This window comes from Sciurus vulgaris (genome assembly GCF_902686455.1).
Source record: "Sciurus vulgaris genome assembly, chromosome: 9".
In the NCBI taxonomy this organism is placed as follows: domain Eukaryota; kingdom Metazoa; phylum Chordata; class Mammalia; order Rodentia; family Sciuridae; genus Sciurus; species Sciurus vulgaris.
The window spans coordinates 48,836,623-48,861,448 of record NC_136469.1 but is presented as its reverse complement, the minus strand read 5'-3'; the positions used below and the strand labels follow the sequence as shown (position 1 = coordinate 48,861,448).

The following is a 24,826-nucleotide window of genomic DNA, read 5'->3' as shown; positions in this document are numbered from 1 at the left end:
GAATTAGTTCCAGGATTTCCCTGCTTTGGGTGCCAAAATCTGCAGATGGTTAAGGCCATATAAAATGACATAGTCTTTGCACATAACCTACGTACATTCTCCTGTATACTTTAAATGATGTCCAGATTACTTATAATACCTAGTACAATGTAAGCACTAAGTGGTTGTCATACTGTATTGTTTAGGGAATAGTCATAAAGAAAAATGTCTGTACACATTCAATGCAGATGTACCATTGTAGGCCTACAAGGTGAACAATGTTAAGACAGTGAGTGCTGGAGAGAGACCAAGGATCTGAGAAATGATGTAAAGCACAGTACTTGGCATATGGCAAATTCAAATGTTGCTTTCTGGAACTTTCTAGAATTTCCTTTTAAAAATATTTTCAAGGCATGGTTGGGTGAATCCTAGGATGTGGAAGGTGGAGATACGGAGGCCCAACTGTCCTTATAGAAAATTAAAATCAAAGCCGAGAAAGATTAAATCACTTTCCCAAGTCACAAATCTAGTACTGGCAAAATCAGGCTTCAAATTAGGTGTTCAGGCTTCAGAATCTGTGCTCTTTACCAGTTAGCTATGCCAGAGCAAGATCCAAGGTTTCAATCCTCACTTCTCAAATTCAAACTTTGACCATCAGTACCCAAACATTACCCATGAAACATACTTTATTTGGGACATACTCTTTTTGGGTTTTTATATGAATGTAGATATTAAGTATAATCTATTGCTATAATAAGTATCTTTTCAACGACAAAGCATTGTGATTAAAGCAATAGAAAATAAAAATTGAAAGATTTGAGCAAGGAAGTACTTTGAGAAGTTTATCTCTTCATCATTTTGAACCTTTTGGTGAACTTTATTTGAATTTGTGTGTAGATTAGTAAATTAAGTGAACTTTAGAAAATTACACAATTGGCATCTTTTTTGTGGTTATACTGCTTAACAAGTTAGTTATCTCAAAGAAAATCAGCTTTATATCAAAACACGCAGTATTAAATAAGTTATGTGGCTTTACTATTAGTGGGTAATAATGAATATTTTGCTAATCTTTAAAATTATTCCAATCAGCATGTGGCACAACAGCAGAGATTCCTGCATGACTTAATCTTTACTTTTAATTTGAAATTGATTTTGCATTTATAATTATTGGTTTACTCTGTGGTTTAGACCCATACTAGCTATGTAAAACAATAACTTGAGACTAGAAAGGACTTTAATCATACTATTTTTATTATTATTGAATGATAAAAATATGTCACTGGTTTTATGATGTCATTTTGAACTTGAATAATCTTAGACCACTTATTGAAAAATCCTGGGTAATTTTAAATTGATGTTGACATTTAAAAGGATTGCCTATAATGATAGTGTCTTGTAGCTTTAAGTAGCAGTCTGAAGTAAATATAGTAATAATTATGGTTACATCTTGATCACTTGCCTTTTCCTGTTTATTAACCTTGTAGAGGAACATATTGTTAGAGTCATCTTTAATTCATATGAAAAATTAATCCTTTTCCATTCCATCTGAGATCTTAAAACAGACATGGAGAATGTAAATTCAGTGCTTGAACTTTTTTTCTGGAAGGGATTTTTGCATGGAAAACTGAAGCAAATCTATTAAAAGCCAAATACCTTCATCATGCATCAGTGTTCAGTGCCTTCTGTTACTATCTCCCCCAGAAGGAGCCCCAACATGCAGCACCAGTCAGCTTATCCCAGGGCCTGCTGGAACCAGCTAGTGGTTGAACTGTCAAGATCAGCCCATGTGGAAAGAAAATAACAAAAGACAGACAAAACTTACCAGCTAACCTGAATTGTTGATCCCTGGAGGGTACTCTAAGAAAGTTGGAAAAGATTATGTAAAATAGCTCTCATATGTTAAGACAGGAAAAATTACTTATGGCCTCTAAACACAAAGATTGTAAACAAGGTCCCCCATTTTTGCAAGAAAGAAAGATCAGCTCTATGAGATCAGCTTTCCAAACCCCACTTAGCTCAAGCTATGCCCTCAAACACAGCTTTCATAAAGTGTCATTGGGTTTAGGTTCAGCCTCTTGTGTCTGAGAGACAAGGGGAGAAATGGGAAAGATTTCTTTCTCATATTTCTGAGCCCCCTTCTGTGTTGGGCCGAACCCAAAGCCTAAATAGACAAGCTCCTTTATCCAAAATCCACACTTCTGTCTTCATCCTGAACAGGAAACAAAGCAGTTTGGCAGTGTAATAATCAAAGAGACAGTAACATTTTGTAAAGAGCTGACATGGAAACTGTAACTGAATCTGTGTTTACTGTTTGTTTCCTCTTATTATTAAGAATATTCATTATAGGCATAAGTTCAAATTGTGAAATTCTTACCTGGTTCAGTTTTTTTTAGGAATTAACTGATGGTGTTATTAATTTTAACTGTATTACAAGTTGATGGTTTGTATGTTCAAATGTTAGGGAAAATTTTTGGTGTCTACAGCATGATAGGATGACAACAGCTTATGACAATTTAATGTATTTTATGAGGAATTAGAAGACAGGAGTTCAAAGACCCTGAGCACCAAGAAATGCTACATATTTAAGGAGACAGAAATGCTAATTACTCTGATTTCATCATTTTACATTGTATACAATATATTATCACATTGTATTAAAAAACAACAAAAAACAAAATGAAATTTAAAGTAAATGGGATCTCTATGTGGTAGTTACGTATTTTTATTACATTTTAAACAGTTTCTGTCTCATTCTCCCAAACCTTCCTGAGCCCAAGTCACATCACTGAGTGTCCCCTCTCCTGACCACCATCCATAAAGTTTCCTCCTTATTAGAAATGAAGTCAATAGTGGATTCTAAATTTACTGTGAACAAGGTTAATTTCTATCCCCAGATCAATATTTCTCATTTTTCCAAAAATGTATTTACTTAACCATTTGTTTTTTCTCTTTCTATTTATGGATACTGTTAACTAACAATAGACAGTAGTGGCATTACTGTGCCATATTTGATAAAAGGAGCCAGGTCTGGGATTTGGACTGAGCAGATGTGGGCAGATATAGTACAGGTGATGGAGGATGCAGAGCCTGAGGTTCTGGCACTCTCTAAGTTGAGTGGGTAGATTAGCACTTGTACACACTGGACAGGGAGCTGATGGCTGGAAAGCTATGATTGCTGGAGACAAGTGAAAATGCTGCCACTAAGCCAGAAGTGGGCCAGGAACTGGATAACCCCATATCAACATAAGATCTGATTGCAAGGGGAGCCAGGTAGCCCAAGAAGTAAATGAGAAAATTTCAGGGCATCACATACTTGTTAAATATTCCATATAATCCAAGCATGATTCCACTTATCAAGAGAGCTCATGCTTGGAGTGACATTTCTACTTGCATCTTAAAGTAATTGTATGTGACTTCTGAAATAATTCTAATTCTAGCTCAGTGTTTTGTTTCTGGTAAATGCACATTAATGTTTTTAAAATTATTAAACATTTATCAAGAATCACTGTGCTGCTTCTTCTTGTAGGACAGCTATACTTCTCAAACCCATTTTTTTTTCCAAGGGGAAATGAGTGGAAATGCCATGTGCTATTTCTGAACCAAGGTTTTAAGGGCTATTCCATGACTCCATAGTGCCATCTTTACCATTTGCCATAAGAACTGCAATGTAGAAGGTAGGGAATAAAAACTTGGAGCAGATGTGATGCTGAACTCCAGATGGGCATATGAACCAAAAATAAACCTTTATTTTGTTAGTCACTCAGATTTTTGAGGATGCTTATTATCACAGCATTGTTTAGCTTGAACTTATTAATACACATTGTTATTGGCAATATTGTCTGTACTGAAGGGCAGTTAGTATTAGTGTATCCTTTGATAATTTTTGTCTTACTGTTTTAAAATTTTATTTACCTTGACTCTACATGCCTTAAAAATAATCTTAGTGTCTTTTTTATTGTTTGATCCACCATAGAAACTACTAACCTCTAAGATAAAAGATTTTGAAATATGTTGAAGTGAATCAATGAATGAATATTTAACAAATACTCCTTTGTAAAAACAATTATCCAGAGATGTCAAAGAAAGTATAACTAAGTATTTCTCTCTTGAGCAGTCTAGGATAGTTACCAATCACTTTGACTGTTTGAATAGGAAATCACATGATACTTCTTTAATGACACATGGAAGTACAGTGTGCAGTAAAAAAAAAAAAAAAAAAAAAAATTCTGCATTTTTAAAATTGCAAAAGTAAGGAAAAAGCGGGTGTCAGGGGGATCCCATGGAAATAGAAGGAAAATCAGTGGAGTAAAGGAAGGGGATAGAGTGGGAGGAGGGATGAGAAAAGGGAGGAACTGCAAGAACAAATTGACTAAATTGTGCTATGTACATATATCAATCTACCACAGTGAATTCCACCTTTGTGTCATGTATGTCTATAAGGCATTAATCAAAGAAACAATAGGTAAATAGAAGGAAGAGGGACAAGGGGAGGGAGGAGTGGAGGGAAAGAAGAAGTGAACTGAAATGGAGCAAATTATATTCCATACATTTATGGTTATGTCAAAATGAACCCCACTCTTAGTTATAACTATAATGCAGGAATAAAAACATTTTTAAAAAGTCATAAAAAATAAAGTATCACACATTTAATTTGTACTACTATGGACTGTACCGTGTGGCAATTATCACAAAGATTTTTAAAGAAAGGAAGAGTTGCTTAAAAACTACTTTAAAACTAAAGCAGGGGGAGTTCCAGATGGGAAGCCTGGATGATAACCTCTGGATATTTCCTATAATTCTGAGTCTGACCCTCATCCTTGGTGTGAGAACACGGGGTTTCATGGTGTACTAGCTGATAGGCTACAAGGAGTTATAACCAGTCAAGTGAAATGAGATTGAGAGTGCTTGCTTATTTATTTACAGAAGAGGGGAGCTCTTTCCATGATCCTTACTGCTATCAACCTTACACAGGAAAACCCAGGGACTCCAAAGTAACTAAAATTTAAACTTGCTCTTTGAAGTCTGTTTAACGAGAAGTCCTTCATCACATGGCCATTTTACGCAGGCCTCAGTGGGAAGCCATGAAAATTCTGGCTTCCATGCTGGAATGTTTCTTGGACTTGGCATTGTTCCTTTTTCTTCCACCAATGTTGTCTGAAATCCATGATCCATGTGAGCCACCTTTTCCTATTTATTTGTGAGTATGTATATCTTTTATGGATACACTCATATGTTTGGTAAGTTAGAAAATACACTCATTCCATTCAGATGGTAGTATTGCCTTACAAACTATGCAATAATTTGAGTTCTTTTTTATTTGTTCTTTTTAGATATATTCAACAGTAGAATGTATTTGGACATATACATACATGGAGTATAACTTATTCTAATTAGGGTCCCATTCTTGTGGTTGAACATGATGTGGAGTTCTTGATGGTGTCCTGTTTTCTGGTTTGTAGGGAGAACTTCCCAACTGCCATCATGTACTGTTTCTGAATATGCAATTTTGGTGCAGCATGGAGTCAATGGTGAGAAAAAGTACTTGGCTTAATAGAAGACCTAGGTTCTATGACAGACTTTGGGCTTAATCTATGTGACTTTGGTTAAATCATTAATATTTTTCAAGCTTTGGTTTTGTCATCTGTAAAATGGAAGCTATGATAGAATTGCAATGATTAAATAATATGCAAACAGGAAGTAATACAGACCCAGACTTGGGGGAGCTATCAGTGAGCAGGTCAGAGCTTCATATGTTCTCAACTTCTTCCTCCCGCAGCCTAGACATCAGGGCAGTGGCTGGACCAGGGGCCCAAGGGAATTCTGCCCCCTCCTGAAGAGGCTCCTGTCCTCCTCTAGCCCTATTCAGTCCTTAGACTCCTACCATAGTTTGGCCATCAGACCCTTAGGAGTAATTTGATTATGGCCTCCATCCCCGTTCACCTCAGTCAATGCAGGACACCCAGAACTGCTAAGTCGCTTATCGTCCCTCAGCCTTCCATCCCTGTGTGGTCCTGTTCATCACCTAATTTGACTCACTCCAACACCCTCTTGATCAGTCATTAGCAAAAACCTGTGTCAGGATTGGCACGGTGTGTTTTTGAAGGGCCAGCTCTTAAATATTGTAGGCCTGGGCCAGGTTAAGAGATGAAATCAAGGATATCATGGAGGTATTTATCTAGGTAAAACTTTAGAATGCAACTATTTAAAAATATAACAATTTCCTGTCATAAAAACAGGAGGCTGGCTGAATCTGGCCATGTTGACAGACCCCCTGCTCTGTGTCTTTAGCTTCCTCACAGAACTTTCTGTTCAAGCTGGTGGTCTGAAGAAAATTCATCTCTCCCTGAGCAGCTCTCCCTGAGCATGCCCTCTGTTGCCCTCGCCAGTCCCGACAATTTCCTTGTGTGATCTTTCTATCGCCACTCCTAGAGGCAGGGATGTGGGTCTTTCATGTTCTCCTTGCTGCCTCCCAACCATTATAACTCCTCCCTTCCCTTTACAACATGCCTTCTCAGAAACCTTGGCCCCTGGATTAGACTCCCTTCTACTCTTTCTTGTCATGACCACCACCAAATTCCTGAGATAGAAGGAGCACAACCTTTTTTCCGACCCCACCTCTCTCTCTCTCTCTCTCTCTCTCTCTCTCTCTCTCTTTTCCACTGTCCCTACTACCTGGACTCCAAAATTCCTTTCTTTCCACTTCCCACTTTGGGGACTGTACCACTCTCTCCTCTTCACCCAGCTTCAATGTTGTGGACCTGTCCTTACTCAGTGACTCCCTGGCCTACCACCTCAGCTCACACGCCCTTCTCTCCCACCATTATCTGGGCCTCGCAAAACCCCACCCCTATTAAATTCAACTCTTCTCCCTCTATTTAGCTGTCCAAGCAGCTGACTGGAGAGGAATAAAAATATTCAATCAGCCTCTCAGTTCTCTAAATTCATGTCCACTAATCTCAGGTGAGCTCTAAGTACTACCTTTGGGTTAGTCCTCCTGTTTCTTGAGGAGTTGTATTCCTCTCCGAGAGGATTATTTCATACCTTTTATTCTCTTCTAACCTCCCACACTTAGTCCTCTTCCCTCACTCATAACATGCTCTTTCTTCTTATTGAAAAAAATCAAAACCATCTAAAGGCAACTTCTGTGTGCTTCTGTAACAAATCTACCAGCCTGTTTATCTATTCCCAAACAGTATGCCTTCCCTCCAGGTAGTATAAATTATCTTTGCTAGTCCCTCTTTTGTGCAGTCTTTCCTCCTTTGTGCCATAAGAGCATTATTACTGTAGTTGCTCATCTCTCCTGCATTAAATTATCCCAGTCTACAGGACAGTCCCAATAACATGCACATATGTTCTTATGTCATACATTATAAGAGAAAAACCTTCATTTGGACTCAATATACTTCTAGATACCTCCTCAGTTTTCTGATAACTTCTCTAGAAAATTTCCTGAAGATTGTGTGTAATCTTTTCTTGCTTCCTCTCTCATTCTCTCTCTTAAACACACTTTATTCCAGTTTCATCCTTTCCATTTCCTAGGGACAGCTGCTATCATACCACTGAAGGCTCCATGTTGTAAAATCCAGTGGTCACCTTATTCACTTTCTTTGAAGCAGGTCTTGATAGAGATGATGATGACTTTATCCTTGAAATATACTTGAAATGTGGGACACTACTCTCTTTTGATGATCCTTTTACCTCATTGGATGCTTCTTCTAAGATTGTTCCTCTTTGTCTTCTTCATATTGGAACAGAGGAATACTCCAGGGCTCAGTCTATGGACCTTCAATTTTCTTCGTATGTACTCAGTCTTTGGTAAAATCATCTCTTGCCTTAACTTTGACCGTCATTTATACACTATTGCTAGAATTATCTTCTCTCAATTCCACACTCTAATATTCCACTGCCAATTCATAACATCCAGTTGGATGTCTGATATGAACTTCAGATCTAACATGTTGAAATCCAAATTACATATTTCTCAAATCCTACCCCTGTAACCTGTTCATCCTGGCAGTACTCCTATCACAGTAAACCAGAATTTCGTGCATCTAGTTGCTTGGGAAAAAAAGAAAAAAGAAAAAATCAAAACTCTCTTGACAGCTCTTTTTACTCCTCATACCCTATGTCCAACTGTTCCATTGATTTTACCTTCAAGTTTGAAATTGGACTGCTTCTCACTAGCTCCATTTCTAGTACTTCCATCCAAGGTAGCAGCATCTTTTATGTGGATGCTTTCAGTTATCAAATTATTACCTATTGTCCCATTCTAGTTTCTCTTCAGTCTATTTGCTACTAAACTAGACATATATTAAAACATAAGTTTTAGTCCATGTCTCCTCCATTCAAAACTTTAATGATTTCACATTTCTATTATTTCTTTGAGATATCTTGACTTCTCTATTTCTATTAGTAAGATGAAATACTCTATTATTACTTCATATTTTGTTTTCTCTCATATTTAGTATCTTTGTATTTTTCTCTATAATTTTGGTTATTTCCTTGATATTATTTACTTGTGCCTTGATTCGAATCTTTAATTTCAGGGATTATCATTTCATTCCCCTCATGCTTTCCCATACACTTGTGTAATTATTTTTGTACAACATCCTGGTCTTATTATGTGGATACAATATTGTCCTGAACTTCAATGAATGCATTGATTTTCATTCTTTAAAAGCAATCTTCTACTCTTGAATTATCTTTTTATTCTAAAATCATTTTTTCCCTATTAATTTGTATATCTGTTTTTGTTTCATGTTTCTTTATCTCACTATTTGTCTGAAACCCTTTGGTCAGCTGCTTATATTAAAGAAGTAATTCTCATCCAGTGTTTCCACTGCTAATGGATAAATAGGCACATCCCATGACTGATAGATGTGGATCTCAGTGTTTGGGTTGATACAGCTTATGGACTGGAATGCTTAAGTTGAATGAGCAGAGAACAGTTATCAGGTCTCAGATCCCCAAAAGCCCTTAACAAAGAGAACTTTATTCTTGGCAATAACATTCACAGCAGAAACCTAGACATAACCAATCAAGTCCATTCAACCTCTTCAGAGAAGAATCACTTGGGGGTTTTACCTAGAGGAGACATACACTGAATTTTCATTTGATACCACTTTGGGGTATAGGTTGGTTAATTGTTTCATATGCAGATTTCATTTAAAAAACATTCCTGTTTTCATCCTGCTCATTGTTTTTGACATAACTTCACTACAATCCATCACAACATATCCTTGGTTCATGCTTTTATATATTCTTTCAGTCACCCATTAGCTTTCAGAAACCAGTTAAAATCTCTTGTCCATTGGTGACTCCATTATGCTCCTTTTATTCTTTTTCTGGTTAGATTTTTCTTTGCATTTTTTTATGGTTCTAAAACATAGAGTGCATGGCTAGGTTGGTGAGATGAAGAAAGAACTCTACCTTTTCATCTGTTGTAAAGTTTGTGCTATTACCACTAAAGAGACTATTATAGTTTTCTTTGAGAGTTTCCCATTTTGGTCAACATGAGATGATACCCTTGGATTTCTCCCTAAATTCTAGAAGGGCTATTTATTTAATCTATACCAGTTACAAGAACAATGTCACTTGTATCTAATAAAATTAATTTTCAAGGAGAAATTAGTATTTACTATAGTCAATATTAATATATATGAACACAAAATTTGGTGGTAGGATTTCCAGTCAACTGCAGTATTGGTAAAGAAAAAAAATGTTTTTTTCCTCTATGGAATACAACAAAATGTGTTAAGCAAATAAAAGTTCTTGTTTTCCTTTAGTGGCATCATGATGATTACTTACTATGGGGCATTTTCATTACTTACACATGTTTGTTGCTTTTTGATTTGTTAAGTGTATATGATTCAGCATCATTTTCTCTAATATAAGATGACGAGAAAATTCTCAAACCACAATGGTCTCTGCTGGGATATCCTCTCAAGTGATTTGCATTTGTCAACCAAATGTTGCATATGAAGAAGAAAGAGAGGAAGAGGGATTTTTTTTCCCCATAATAGAGTAGAAATAACACATAAATATTCTCAAAAATAAGTACTAAAATTTAGTTTCCATTAAAAGGTTGATGTGAAGTTGAAAGAAATTTTCTTCATTTTTATGTCTTTTCCATTTTGTAACTTTAGAACTATTGGCATATTTTAATATTTTCATTTGGGAAAGTTATACTTCGTTATTTCAATAAATTAAATTTATAGTGTATGTTTACTTTAAGGAAAAATTACTTTTCTAGTTTAAACATTAAAGATCACCATATTCTCAGCACCTAATAGGTAGATAAATTCAAATCAATTTTAGTGTTTTAAATACAATGTTAACATTCTCTCATACTTTAAAAATAGTATTTAGCTGATAAAGACATTTAATCATCTTGATTATAAACGTCCTTAATGTCCATTAATATACTTTATCATATAGTCAAGTTTATTTACTTATATCATATTCAAATTAGTAGTTAAATATGAATTCATGTCCTATCCCTAAATGGGTTGCTTGGGGGTGCTGCAGGAATATTAAGTTATAGCTCATGGATTTGGGTGCCTTAATTTACATACCTTGAGCAGGCCATATGCACCCAGGGATAATTGGAATGCCATTTGAGGTAAGGAGGATTCCCCAAAGCTCCATACTAAAGACATGTTTTAAGAACAAAAAAGTAAGAGCAGAGTGGTGTAAAATTAAATTTGGATGGGTAAAGACTCTTTATGTTCCTCCTTTTGGCACAGCCTCACTTTGTCCCCACCTCATTGTTACCTCCACACCATTCTTCAATGTTCTTCATCTGCCCTCCCCTCCCCACTCAGGACCCAATGGCTCTGGCCTGACATTCTCAAGGACCTTGACTAGAAAGAATTTTTATGCTCTCTTTGTTTCCTGCGAATCTAGTAGTCCAGGATCTTCCTTACCTATCTAGTAGGAAAAGGTCTCTTTACTTCCATACCTATTCAGTAGCCCAGAATCTCCAAATTTTTGTTCATGAAACTCATCATTGTACAGTTTTGAATATTAACCCCAAAATATTATTTTAAATTACATTTAATTGTATACATACATTTCTGTACTAATACATATGCATTGTAAAACATACACAAAGAAAAATTAAGGATGACTAAGAAAGAAGTTATTTATGAACAGTGAAATTTTCTGCCTAGAAGTCTAGTAGTTCCCATATGGGTGCACACACCCTTTTGGAGAAAAATTCATAGCTCATTATATTGGGTATAACCATGTGTTCAAAAATCAAATATACTATTTCTTGTGGAATATTAGTGAAAGCCAAGGACTTAATATATTTCACTTTCAAGACAAGGTCACATTTCATTAAGTCTTTCCACTGAAGAAATGACAAATTATGGTAACACAACCTGTGTAGCAATTTTGAGAAGGGAATTAGTTTAAATTTTAATTGACACATAGCTGTACATATTTATGGGGTAGTGTGATACTTTGGTGCATGCAGTGTGTAAAAAGTGAAATTAGTATTTCCATCACCTCACATATTTATAATTTCTTCTTGTTGGAAACATTCACAACCCTCTATTTTAGGTATTTTGAAACATCTAATTAATTGTTGTAAACTGTATTCACTCTACTGTGCTTTAGAACACTAGAGTTTATTCACTTGTATATTTTGGTAATCAGTATGAAGGAGAAAATTTCGGGTGAAAGGATTGCTCCAAAACCCTATCTAAATAAGTTTAGTATTGACCATAGAGATAGACTTTTTAATAAGAAGATAAAGTTTGAAGAAAGAAGATACTCCCAATTAGGTGTGCATGGGCATATGCAAATACCTTGAGGGATATCTCTGTGGCAGGTTGGGGTGGTAGAGTTATTATTTACAGTGAAGATTATTTTTATTTATTTTCTTTAAATTGCAGACATATAATGTGACTTCAGCATAGAGTTTATTATTTCATTATAGTTGCTACTGAAATATTTATAGAGTCATAGTTTTTTCAAATTAAAAAGAATGTTTGATAATCATTTTATCTACACTCTTAATTTTGCAGTTGAGGTCCTGACAAGATCACAGAGATACTGACAGGATTAAGACTTTGCAATTTAACTCTTCTTACCGTGACACCAGTGCACCTTCTTTTCTTGATTAGCAGAAGTCTGGATGGATCCTATCTGAAAAAGAAAAAATAAATCAAACTATATATGCCTCTGCTTGGGTAAGGCTTGTTAAAAAGGGTGTCAACTATACTTCCCAGATGTTAAAATCTCATCCATAATGGATTGATAACTAACAGAAATTTTCCTAATCAGCCACAGTGAGGAAAAAGAAAAGAGAGAAAATAAAGGTGAGTAAAGCTTACAGATAGCAGAATCCAAACTCAGAGAAACTTGGAACAGTTCAAACAGACTATAGAAAAATGTGTGCTGGTTTTCTTAATCTTTCTTGAAAAAGGATATATTTAGTCTTCAAAGTATCTAAACCAGAAATGGGATTTAGATAAGAGAAAGCCAAGGCACTGTGCTGAAGAGAAATGAAGAAACACTTGGGACTATACACTAACTCTGAAAAACTTATGGTCAACTTAAACTTTTCAGAACCTCACCATAGGTATTTAGCTGATGGGAACAGAATAAGGAATAGCATATCTTGAATATTTAAGATGCACCATGAACTGTGAACTCAAGGCTATTGATCAGACATCCCTTAAGCTGTCATTTCTTTGTGGTAAAAATCTGTTAAAGGGGAAGCTGAATGCCACATACTAAGACAACTATTTGGTACTTTTTATTGTATGTTTTTCCCATTAAAATGTAATTCCTCTCTTATATACCTAAGAGAGATGAAAGCATATGTCCACAACAAACACCTGTTCACAAATGTTCTTAGCAGCATTTTCCATGCTAGTCAAAATGTGGAAGCAACTTAAGGGTGATATGTATGTACAATGGGATATTATTTGAAAATAAAAAGAACAAAGTACTGATACATGTTACAGTATGGTTAAGCCTTGAATATACTATGCTATATGAAAGATGATCATCACAAAAGACCACAGAATGTATGACTCCATCGATTAGCTTGCTAAGAACATCATAACAAAATATCATATTCTGAATGGCTTAAATGACAGAAGTTTATTTCCTTACAGTTCTGGAGGCTATAAGTTCAAGATCAAGTTGTGGGCTATTATAGTTTTTCCTGAGGCCTCTCTGCTTGGCCACCTTCCTGTTGTGTCTTCATATGACCTTTCTGCTGTGCATTTATTCCCCTGGTGTCTCTTCCTCTTCTTATAAGGCACCAGTCCTACCAGATTAAGGCCCCATCAGTATGACCTTATTTAGTGTAATTACCTTTTAAAAAAACCCTATCTCTAAATAATAGTCACAGGGAAGGTTAGAACAATAGGGGAAAACAATTCAGTCTGTAATATACTATTTATATGAAATTTCCAGAAAAGACACATCTACCAAAATAGAAGATAAATTAGTGCTTATCAGGGGTTAGGGAGAAGGGGAAATGAGGAGTGACTGCTAATGGGTACAGGTTTTCTTTATGAGATGATGAAAATGTTCTGGAATTAAACAGCAGTTATGGCTGTAAAACAATATAAAAAGTACCATGGAACCACGCACTTTAAATTAGTAGATTTTATGGAATTTAACTCATTTCTCAGTAAAACTTGAAAATGCAATCTTTATGTAGTAAAGTCCTATCTGGATGTGGAAATTCACTTTAACAAAGAGAATTTAATATGTATTGAAGAAACCAGAAGACTAAAGGTCTAGAGTACCAGAATAGTAGCAACTGCAGAAACAACAAGTACCTTGCTTAGGGCTTGAAAAACAAAGGAAAGAGTCTGGACTTATTCAAATTTAGCAGTTTGGTGGAGATGACATTTAGACCTCTGAGAAAGTTCTTCTTGGCTGATGCTAGTGACTTGTGTGTGATATAGATTCTGTGAGCCTTGGAAAAACTGCAAAATGGAATCAAGTGCTGATAGTGGTACAAACTACTCTCGGGGTGAAAAGCATCATGTGAATGTTTTCAATAACAGGAGGCAAACAGGAAGCAGAATGTCATTTCCCTTCCTCCTCTGACCTCCAGCTTCCTTCTTAGAGCCCCTGTTGGTAGAACCTTATATTAGAATTCTCCAGAGAGATAAAAGCAATAGAATATACTTAATTATTAAGGGATTTATTAAATTCTCTTACATAAGCAGAGGCTGAAGAGTCCTACAAGTGTCATCTGTAGGCAGGAGGACCAGGGAAAGTTTTCTACCAGTGTAGATTCTCAGTCCAAAAAACTGAAAGCCTCAGAGCAGAAGAGAGTGGCCAATGATTCAAGGGCAGTCCTAAGGTCAAAGGCCTGAAATCCTCCTGGAGGGCTGCTGGTGCAAATTCTTGTTCCAAAGCTGAAGAATCTAGAGTCCGATGTCCACAAGTGATAGCAGTAGCAAAAACTGTACTTTCTCAAGAATGGTTGAGAGTGTGCATGTGAGAGCTTCTTCCCCCTGTTTTTATGTTTTGTTTTGTTTTGTCATTGTCCTATCAGGGCTCTTGGAACCTATTGTATGGTGCCGCCATATTCAGGGTGGGCCTTCCCCAGTTGATTTAAGGATCATAATCATAACAGAGAACAGCTGGCAAAGGGGAAATGTGTTCTATAGAGCTCCAGCCCCAGCATCAGAAAACTGATTATACAAGGATGAGTTTGAGACACACAGACGATGGCCCAACCTGTGGCTAAAGTAGTGGCACACAAAGTGTGACTTCACTAGAAAATGAATAAGAGAATCTTTATGGCCTTTCCAATCCCAATTATTGCAAAGTCAAATAAAGTGTTCATCTGAGAACATCCGTGTCCAAATACCACCCACCTTCGATTCAGTACAATTGGTGCTTATGTTTTTACCCATTCTGAGGCATTTCTCAGGTACGTCCCTGAGTGCTCCCTGCTTGGTTGTCATTTCCCTGGGTGTCTCAGGAAGCCTTATTGCCTGGTCACTCAGACACTGGTCTGCCTGGGCTGCCTCCTGTCTCCCCAGGGGGGAGATTTCAAACATCCCTGAGTGACCTGGCAGCTGTAGTTCTTTTCACTCTCCTAATTAAGTACAATAATTTTAAGACTCATTTATATTTTCAATAACATAAGTCTTATATAACTATATTTAAGACATTATACAACCAAAGAAATTCAGGAACAAGCTCAGCTTTGGAGCTTTACTTTCTGTTACTTCATAGCAAGAAGGTACTACCCGGCAAATATTTTTAGGCCAAATCATTTACGCTGATTGCAATATTATGTATTTTAAAATATTCACTAGTTGTCATTTCCTGCAGTTATATTTTTCATGTTTCCATTTTGGAAGAAAAGAGAATATGTGCCTACCCAATTTGGAAAGGACATAACTTTATTTTAATATTAATTATTAGATCATTAATAGTATATTAATTTCCATATATTATTTATTAATAATCATTAACATGGCAGCTCTATCTCAGTCTATCTATTCCTTTAATTCGTCACTTGCACACGTGGTAAAATGTGTATCTTCTGATAGCCAAACTCCCAGGGACTTGTCCAGTGCTGGGAGGATTCCTTCATTTTTCTCCTATAGGTCCAAAGGTGCAGATATGGAACTCTCCTCTGCTTTTGTTGAGTACCTTTTTGGGACTTGGGATCTGTGCATCCTATCTGATGGTATTTAATCACTCTAGTCCCATGCGGTTGGGATATCCAGGGAGCATTTTGTATTGTAGGAGTTGTTCACAGGTTTTTTAAAATAATCCTCCAGTTTCCCTTGTTTTCACTGTTTACTAAATTATCTTCATACCTTTCTTTCTCTTTTCATCTAGGGGCTCCAGAATATCAGGAAATAATTTTCCTTCTTTCATAATTTTTATAAACCTACTCAGGTTTTATTTTTTGGTTGAATCACTTTTAGACTTCTAGGAATAAAAACTAATGACTATAAGCATAAATTATTTGTAACTGAAAGATTCATTTTCATTTTGAGTAATTCTAATATAAAAAGTTTTTTTTGCATTCAAATTCAAAGTTATGAAAATATGACAATACTACAGCTTACAAATAGTTATTCGAGTTCACATTCACTTGACAAACTATTAGAGTCATTGTCAGATCAGTTACTTGAAGTTTGATCTACAGTTTAAAATCTGTCTCGTTTGGGACCTCTTGAGCTAATGTACTAAATCTGAGATCTTTGCATATCAGATTCTAAATTTGAATTCTGGGCTCTGCTTTCAGCCCTGACCCTTATGTGCTTGAGCTGTTGAATCTTGCACCAGTGTGGAAGCTTCTGGGTGGTCTGCAAAAGGAGACGTAGGTAAAGCTCCTTGCAGTCATCTAGTCTGGAGGTCATAAAGGCCTGTGAATCTGAGGCTAAGTTCCATAGACAAGAGACCAAGGCACAGCACAACAGAGAAACAGAAGAAAAGACCATTTTCAATCGTCGATGCCACTTGAAAATCTAGGGGCATCAGGTGACTGGAGCATATAGCCAGTTTACAAACATCAATAGAAAGAACCCCCCCCCATCTCTTTCCAAGGACACCTGAATCCCCAGATCCCACTGTTGTTAGCATACTCATCTTTGGCATTTCTTCACTGTGGAAATCGGGGAAGGTTTGTTTTAAGTATATTAAGCTAATTTTCTGCAAAATTAGCCCAAAGCATGTAATCAGCTCATACACACTGTTTATCCGTTTGGTCTTTCTATTTAACACAATTATATGATAGATAAATTAAAATATAGTTTCATTTTGGAAGACAATAAATAATACTCAGGCAAAGTAAGTGATTGCTTTCAAGAGATGGTTTATCTTCTAGACTTTAAGAAAATGGTGTTAGCCATTTTCTGATACTGGGGTAAATTTCTGAGAATTTTCCAGGATAAATTATAACATGGAAAAGCATTCTTGCACAAATGTCACTGTTACAAATTTATCTATGATTTCTCTCTGTGTTAAAGAAAATGTGTTATATTAAGTAGTGCTGAAAAAGACAGAGCTTCATTTTTTTTTAAAACAACAGAAGGTATCTGCAGGTCACCTCTATGACTTATGTATTAACAATAGGGATAGAACCTCCTTCATTACAGACATTTCAGTCCTTTAAATGAAATTGGTCACCTCAAATGCAGAGATGATATTTGAGCCACCATGAAGTCAAATGCTTCATGTTTTCAGAGATTTAAAGTATAAAACCTTTTTGGTATGTGACATATTTATTTAAAAATTGGATTGGGTTTTTAAAAATGAGTTCCTGAACTAGATGGTCTCTAAGAATCTTTTCAGGTTCCCCAACATTATGTGCTTTATACAGCACTGCTAATATGGATTTCTATGTACCTCCAATGTGAAATTATCTTGTTATGATTTTAACAATTGTAAAAAGTATGTGATTGCCCCTGAGAGGTCATAACAGTTTTTAAAATAAACTGTCCAGAAACCAAAATTTACATTTTGTGGGTAAATTTGCCAGAAAGATAATTTCACTGTGTATGTTATGTCATAGTTCCCGTTTCTACTCATTCACAGCTTATTACAAAATGTAACTCAGGGTCATTTGTATGTGGTGCCAGAATCAGTGGGATATTATTGTGCAGGACTAATGCTTCTAACCTCTCCACCAGACTTTGGAAATCGATGTTCATTTCACACCACCCCTTTCCTCCCCCAATACTGCTCAACAAATACCAAAGCCAGGAGAGATGACCCCTTTTAATTCCTTAATATAGGCCACAGTTCTCTTAGATTTATAGAAGACCAGTAGTCTATTTGTAAAATATGTATCTGCAAGATGCAGTTTATGAGAAACTTGGCTTTTGGGACACATTAATTCTAACTGCAGATGCAACTTTCATGTTTTATAATATAACCCTGACAGCTGTAATTTCAGATTAAAGATTTTTCATTCACATTCCCATCCTGATTGCTCTGCACGGTCCTTATATTACCTTATTGTCAATAGCAAGTGTTCACCCTATTGGGAGTCATTTAATAACCAGCTGCCATTTAAAGTGTAGACAGAACATTTGTCTCAGCTCGGCCCTCTCAAGTAGAGTTCCTCAGCACACGGGGCTGGGACCTCCTCAAGAAAAACAACAGCTGGCCTGTGCGATTGTCCTGGCTTCTCCCTTTTTGCAGTGGCTAGTTAAAATAAACATGGACACTCTTGGTGAAATTTCTGAATGCATTTGTGAGTTTGTTATTTTAGTAACCAAATCGTTCCCTCTGTCAGTCCTTCATCCCCAATCCTTTATCCTACCCGGACCCCCATCCACTTATGGCTTAGGCTTTTATTCTTTTCTGAGTTCTGTATGTCTGTTTCTCTTAGAGTCACTTATATTGGTTACTTAGAATTGAGCAACGTGAAAATTGTAGGTTTAGTGGATATCCTAAAACATCTGTTTTCTGAGAGGCTAAGATATCAGTTTTTGCAGATCACTTTATGTTTATGAACAATCAGATTGTAATTAAGAACAATATTAATTATAACAGTGAGACAATATTCCAGAAATAGAATTACAAATCCTGGTTTGTCTATAAAAATCTTTGAGATCTACAGTTGATATATGAAAATGCATTCATGATTGGTAATGTTTTTATTTAGTGTCTCCCTTTAAATTTCCTTAACTTGACAGCTGGGGATTAGCTTCTACAGCAGGCAGTGGTAAAAGGAAATAAAAATGAAAAGTAAAAGAAGGCTTAAAAAAATGGACTCTTTCATGGCTAATTAAACCAGAATACAAATCAATCATTGGAAATAAGTGATGAATTTATTATGCTTGTAGGCTTACTGTACCCTGTAGTGTATGCTATACACTGAAATCACAATTCCCATCAGCTTATAGGGTAATCGTTTACCTTAAGCTTTATCTTTATCTATCACATTGATCTGAGACTCTTAGGCAAGGCATGGAAGGTTGGTGGTCTATGAAAGTGTGTGAAGTTGAAATATCTCAGTTAAGAAACTTAGGAACCTCTGCCTAGTAGACTAAGATTTTATATTTTTTCTCCTTTTATTTCAATTGCTAAGAAAGTGTCTCAGACCTATATCTAATTTAATCCTGATAAATGATGGGGAAGGGCAGGGAACGGCCTTTGGAGAAGTCATTATTTCCTTGCTTTCTTGCTTAATATGAAGAAGAGTTAGGTTTTAATTCTGTTATCAATAATTAACAGGAAAGGATTGCAATATTAGATTTGGGACACAGTCTTAAAACATTTAAGACTGAAATATTTTTTCTTGATTATTTTTTGATATTTGGTTTTGTAGTTAGGCAACTACATGTGACTTGTTCTCTGGGTAGACTTTGATAACAAATTTTTTCCTTGAGAGTCAGGCATGTTTTTCACATAATGAGAAGGATTTTTCTTTTCACAAATGTCACAAGCATATGAGGGATCATTCAGACCTCTAAATTATCTCCCTAATTTTGCAACAAAAGAATGTGATGGCACACAATATTTTCAAACTAAAAAGCACGTTAAATTTCTTTATTTTTTGATGGGACACTGGGGATGGGACTCAGGATCTCATGCTAGGGCAAGTGCTCCTCCACAGAGCTGCACTTCTAGCCCAAACAAATGTTTAATCTATAAATATTTCTAGATGTATGTAAATTTCTATAAACTTCACAAAATGAGAAACATGTACCCTTTTATAGATAAAAAATAAAAGTGTAAGGAAATGATGAATGGCAATACAGCCCATAATATGATCACCTCCACTTTGTGATTGCTGATCTTTTTAATTTGCCCTTTTACCAATGTGGGTTTCACAAATAAATGGGGCTCTTACAAATAAATATGACTTCTTCTCTAGGGATAGTAGCATAACTAAGCAGTTGAACTCTCAACCCTATGAGGTACTCGGCTCTCTTCGATCCAGCTTGGTGACCTTGCCAGAGAGGCCACCAGGGCTCCTCTTGGCTGTCTTAACACACCTCATATATTAGCCACTCCCAGAGCAAAAGAGCATCATCCAAAACTTGGCCCAGCTCTCCCGTGTGTCAGCATCTGAGGGCCGCAATAAAGAATTAGGCCAGCTGCATCCACGGGAAGAGCCTATGGCCCGAAACATCTGCATTCAAGCACAGCTCTGGATGAATAATAAATCGAGATGTCTCTGCCTTAAATTGGAAAAGAGGTCCCATGACTAATCATGCCTATAAGAGCTTCAGTATTAGAGTTTAGGGAAAAAAACATAAGGCATCTTCATTTTCTGCTTCTGCATTTTAGTGCTTACCTGCAGATGTTAAATACAGTTGACAGGCAGTTGTTTTAAGAAAGGTCATGGCCATTTACCTTGAAATTTTTTCTTGTTTTAAAAAGAGAAAAGTAAAGCAATTTACTATTGAAAAATATAGAGAGGGTGTAGCACAGAAAAATCCTATAAAAAAACTGATCTAAATGAATTAAAAAATTCAGAAGGTCCAGGCCTTGGGTGTGGGGGGAGTACTGACTGTCTCACTATTTACTATAAACAAAGTACTGAGACCTCTGGAGGCTAATGGGGCTGTTGATTGGTGTTTACTTGTCCCAGCAGGATCTGGTTTCTGATAATCTAGGACTCCTGTGTATTGATGAGTGTAGGCTGGTGGTGAAGTAGTAGAGCCCACTTAAAGGTAGGGAAGAGGGGTTTGTAAGCTCTTTGGGGCTAGGTTGAGCTGAAAGACTTTGTTTATTTAGAATTCCTCCCAAGTCCTCTAGGACCCAACAGGGGCTGTGAAGTCAAATTCCCCAACGTCCTGTGTATCTTTGTGGGAATATCTGGTTGGTGAAAGACTAAATAAGAAATCTACTACACTTTTCAAAAAGGAGCCAAGGGCATTTTATCTGATATTGTTTCCTTTCATGCATTGATGTTTTGGTAGAACATCATTTAGACACAAGTTATTTGAATTAGAACATGGTAAGGAAAATGGCTAACATTTGCTCTAAGAGTATATGTTTTCAGGAAAAAGCAAAGGTAATCCGTGTTTTAATGATATTTTAATTTTTCTTTCCTTTCACGAGTGTTTCAGGTTGAGGTAAAAGCTGATCCTGAGACTATTTTGACAAGTTCTGCCATAACAACTAGAGCTTAGTCATAAGTAAGCTCCCATGAGAAAGTTTATTCCACCATGGTGGTTGTTCTGGAAGGGAAAAGTAACTTCAGAATGCTTAACCCAATGATCATTCCAACCTTGTGGTCTCACAACCATTGATTATGTGATTTCCATCATAGAAACATGGAGATAGTGTGTGCAATAATGGCTTTGTATAAACTCAGCGGCACTGCGCTTAAACCATAGTTAGTGAGAGTACCTACTAGCTATTTGATCCTGTCAGAATCGTTTCTTTTCTGCCTTCAACTGAATTACCACAATTCTGCTTCTTCTCCACCAGAAGAAATAAGACACTACTTTCCATTTATTAAATTAGGCTTTGCTGAAGATTACATTTTGGTTAAAATACAAAATTCGAAAACACACAGACTTGACATGCTTTTAGTAGCTTCAATGTACATATTTTAAGATTGCTGTGATTTAGAGAAAATGTCTCACACTCCCTATCATCTCATTATTATATCCTTATCATTCATCATTAAGATCCTTCGTGAAATTTACAAACTTATTTCTCTTCCAGAATCTGTTTTAAAAAATGTTGCAGCTTAAAAATGGTGTACATGCAGTGTGAGAACCAAAAAGACCTCTCAGTCTGTTTCTAATTGTTCATCTCAGACTGATATTTTATGACTTTCAAATACATGTGTCAACATTAGTCAGTGTTAAGATGTTTGTTTTGCATTGACAGAAGTGGACAAAAGTGAACCAGTGTTTTTAAAAACAAATTAGTTCACAGTTTATAATAAACTATAAATATTAATTTATAAATTAAACTATCGATGTAAATTATATCTGATTTATATAAAATAAATAAATATATTTATACTTATGTGGAATATAAATATTAATCTAAGAATAAGTGGTATTGAGTACCTACTATATACCTAACAGTGTGAAAGAGACCATGCAAAGTAGCAAAAATAGAATATTCAGAGTTCTTTCAGGGAAATATAATCACAAGTGTGAGAAGACATGACACACAGACGTGACACATGATACACTTGGACAACAGACACAAGTACATCAGTGTGTGTTGGGTTATGCAGTTGAGCTGAGGAGCAAGACAGAAATTTAATGTTGCATGTGGGCTCGAGGGGAAGTAGTTTGGGAAAAGTGGAGTTTGAAATGATCCTTACAGGAAAACCTGAAACTTGATGGAAAATGGAGTGAGAGGCAAGTATGGATCACACATTGGATGTGATCAGAAACCAGCAAGGGGAACTTGCCTGAAGAAGAAAGCTAACTTTAAGGAGAAGCATCTGGGTATTTAGAAGGATTGAAAAACAAGAACAGAATTTTGATTCCAGGTGGTAGGAAGAGTCAACCATTGGTGGCTTTTGGGCAGAGAAGTGAGATTCTCTAAAATAGGCAGAATAATTTGGATACGGGAAAAATATCTGGGGCAAAAAAATCTGGAGGCTTATGCAAATAGGCAATGGAGACTGAGAAAAAAATGATGGTATTCACTTTACATTTCAGTATGAATTTTAGTTACATTGTTGAATATTTATGTTGAACACTGTAATTGGTTATATTTTCCCATCTGTAGGTTTTTCCTCTAGAGAGTTTTATAAAAATTTTCCAAAACTACATTTTTATTTTAAAACATTTGGGATTTATGTTACAATAATGATATACACACACTGAAGAACTTTTAATTAAATATTGAATTAGTAAAAAGAAGAAAGTTTAAATCATATGAGATTCCATTCTACTTTGAAATCGTTGCCATTAACATAGTAGCATTACTATTTTTTAGTTCCCTTTATAATTGTTTTCGCTGTTGCAATAAGACTATTATACAATGCCCTTATTCTGTGAACTCCCTTCTTAAACATAGATGTATAATGAAATCTTTTGTTATAACACCCTAATTTGTTATAACACCCTAGATTGTCTTCTGTTACTGCAATTTAAAAAAGTTATATTGTACTGCATGGTAGGAATTGACCATATTTCTTTCCCTGGTGTCCTGCTATTGAATATTAGTTGATTCTCAAGTTTTTTCTATGATAAAAATGGTTACACAAACATCCCCATAGCTAGATCTGTGTGTGCCTACAAGGTAATTGGTTTTATTGTACTAGAATAAAAAATATTTGGAAAATTTGAGCTTAGATATAAACACAGCAGCAACTCAGTCTTGTGTTAAGCAGGTTAATAGAGTTCTTGCCATGTACAATTTGCATTGCTAAGCAAAATGAGAAGTTATATAAGACAAGGCCCTTACCTTACATAGCACAGGCTACAGCATACTCATTTCATGATCTAAGAAGGGAAAATTGTGGTTTTAGGGAACACTAAGATATGAGCTGGGAAGATAGTTTTGGTCTGGGTAGTGCAATATAAAATGAGGAATTTATACCTGATTTAAACCAATTAAGATTTTTAAAAACATGTTTTTCATACATTTAAAATGCTTTTAGATAGAAGAATGGGGATTTATGGATTGGCATTAAAGAATATTCATATCTAGGGAGAAAAGATGGAAGGTTACTGTAATTTTCCAATTTTCCAGGTCCTAGGGGATTGATTGTGGGGTAATGGAGAGATTTGAAGTATCAGGTGGAAGAGGCAGACAGACATTGGGCTTAGCTCGTTACAGCTATTCACTCTGTAAGGTTGCTGGCCCGCATGGCACTGTGCCTTCCCACTTTCTTTACATTTCTGTCAGCAGTGACTACTCATATCACAGCATCCGCGTTGCTCCTGGATTAGCATCTGCCCTCCGAGGAGTGGAGTAACAATGTCCTTCCTCTAAAACAAGACGCAACATTTATAAAGGAACTCTTTGCTAATGAAGTTCTCAGTTTTCTTGATCTAGCAGGACTGGTGCCAAAGACATATGAAATAGCAAAGGTAGTGGTGGCCTGGAGTGGGAAACCCCTGGAGGTCCAAGTTTTGTTTTTGTTTTTGTTTTGTTTTTGAAACAGATTAGCATAATGAAGTGGGATAATGGATTCTCAAATCATATAAGAGTTTGAAAAGGGGGAGAAATAAAATAGGAAAGAAGAATTGAAGACCAAATTGTTGTCCTAGTGAAGTTCTAATTCATTTTATGATTTACATGCCATTGCTTTGAATCCTATTTTATTAAGCAAATTTATTCCACACCAAACATTTACATCATCTACTTTAGGCAGCTTAACAGATATTGAAACCAAAATATACATTGACAATAAGAAAACATTTTTTTAAACTTCTGCCTATTTTTTTTTTTTTTTTTTTGCCATGTAACACAATTGCCCCCTTTTCTGCCAAGTTGATCAAGTCCTTATATTAGAGAATAAAAGTTAGTTTTATTGGGATATTTATTATGTGCCAGGCAGGCGCAAAATATTTTATGGGACATTATCTCATTTACACTTAATGTTATGGAAATTTTTTCAGAAATGCTTTGGCAGAAATGCTGCCATTATTATTAGTAATATTATGAAAATCAAGAATTATGGTATGGGTAACCCTGAAACCTTATTTTGATATGAATATCACCTTGGGTATATTTAACCTGTCTATATCTGTATACAAAGGCTATGATAATTAATTTCTACTGAAATCTAAGAGGTTATCATTAACGGCATTTGAAAACTTTATGGGCTTAAATTATTCTTTTAAAAATAATATAATAGCATGTCTATGATATGACCATTATTTTTACTTCTGATAATGAATAAATTTGGAAAACAATTCATTTGAAAAGCATAAGTAGACAACAGAATACAAATTTTGTA

General features: G+C 35.7%; 1 long non-coding RNA gene across 1 annotated transcript in view; it reads right to left on the bottom strand.

Moving 5' to 3' along the window:
- LOC306669460 overlaps positions 1–24,826 on the bottom strand; it is an 83,424-nt gene that overhangs the window by 23,530 nt on the left and 35,068 nt on the right. The window contains exon 2 of the long non-coding RNA XR_013766123.1: positions 12,078–12,132. This is a non-coding gene — a long non-coding RNA (uncharacterized lncRNA). The remainder of the gene's footprint in view (positions 1–12,077; positions 12,133–24,826) is intronic.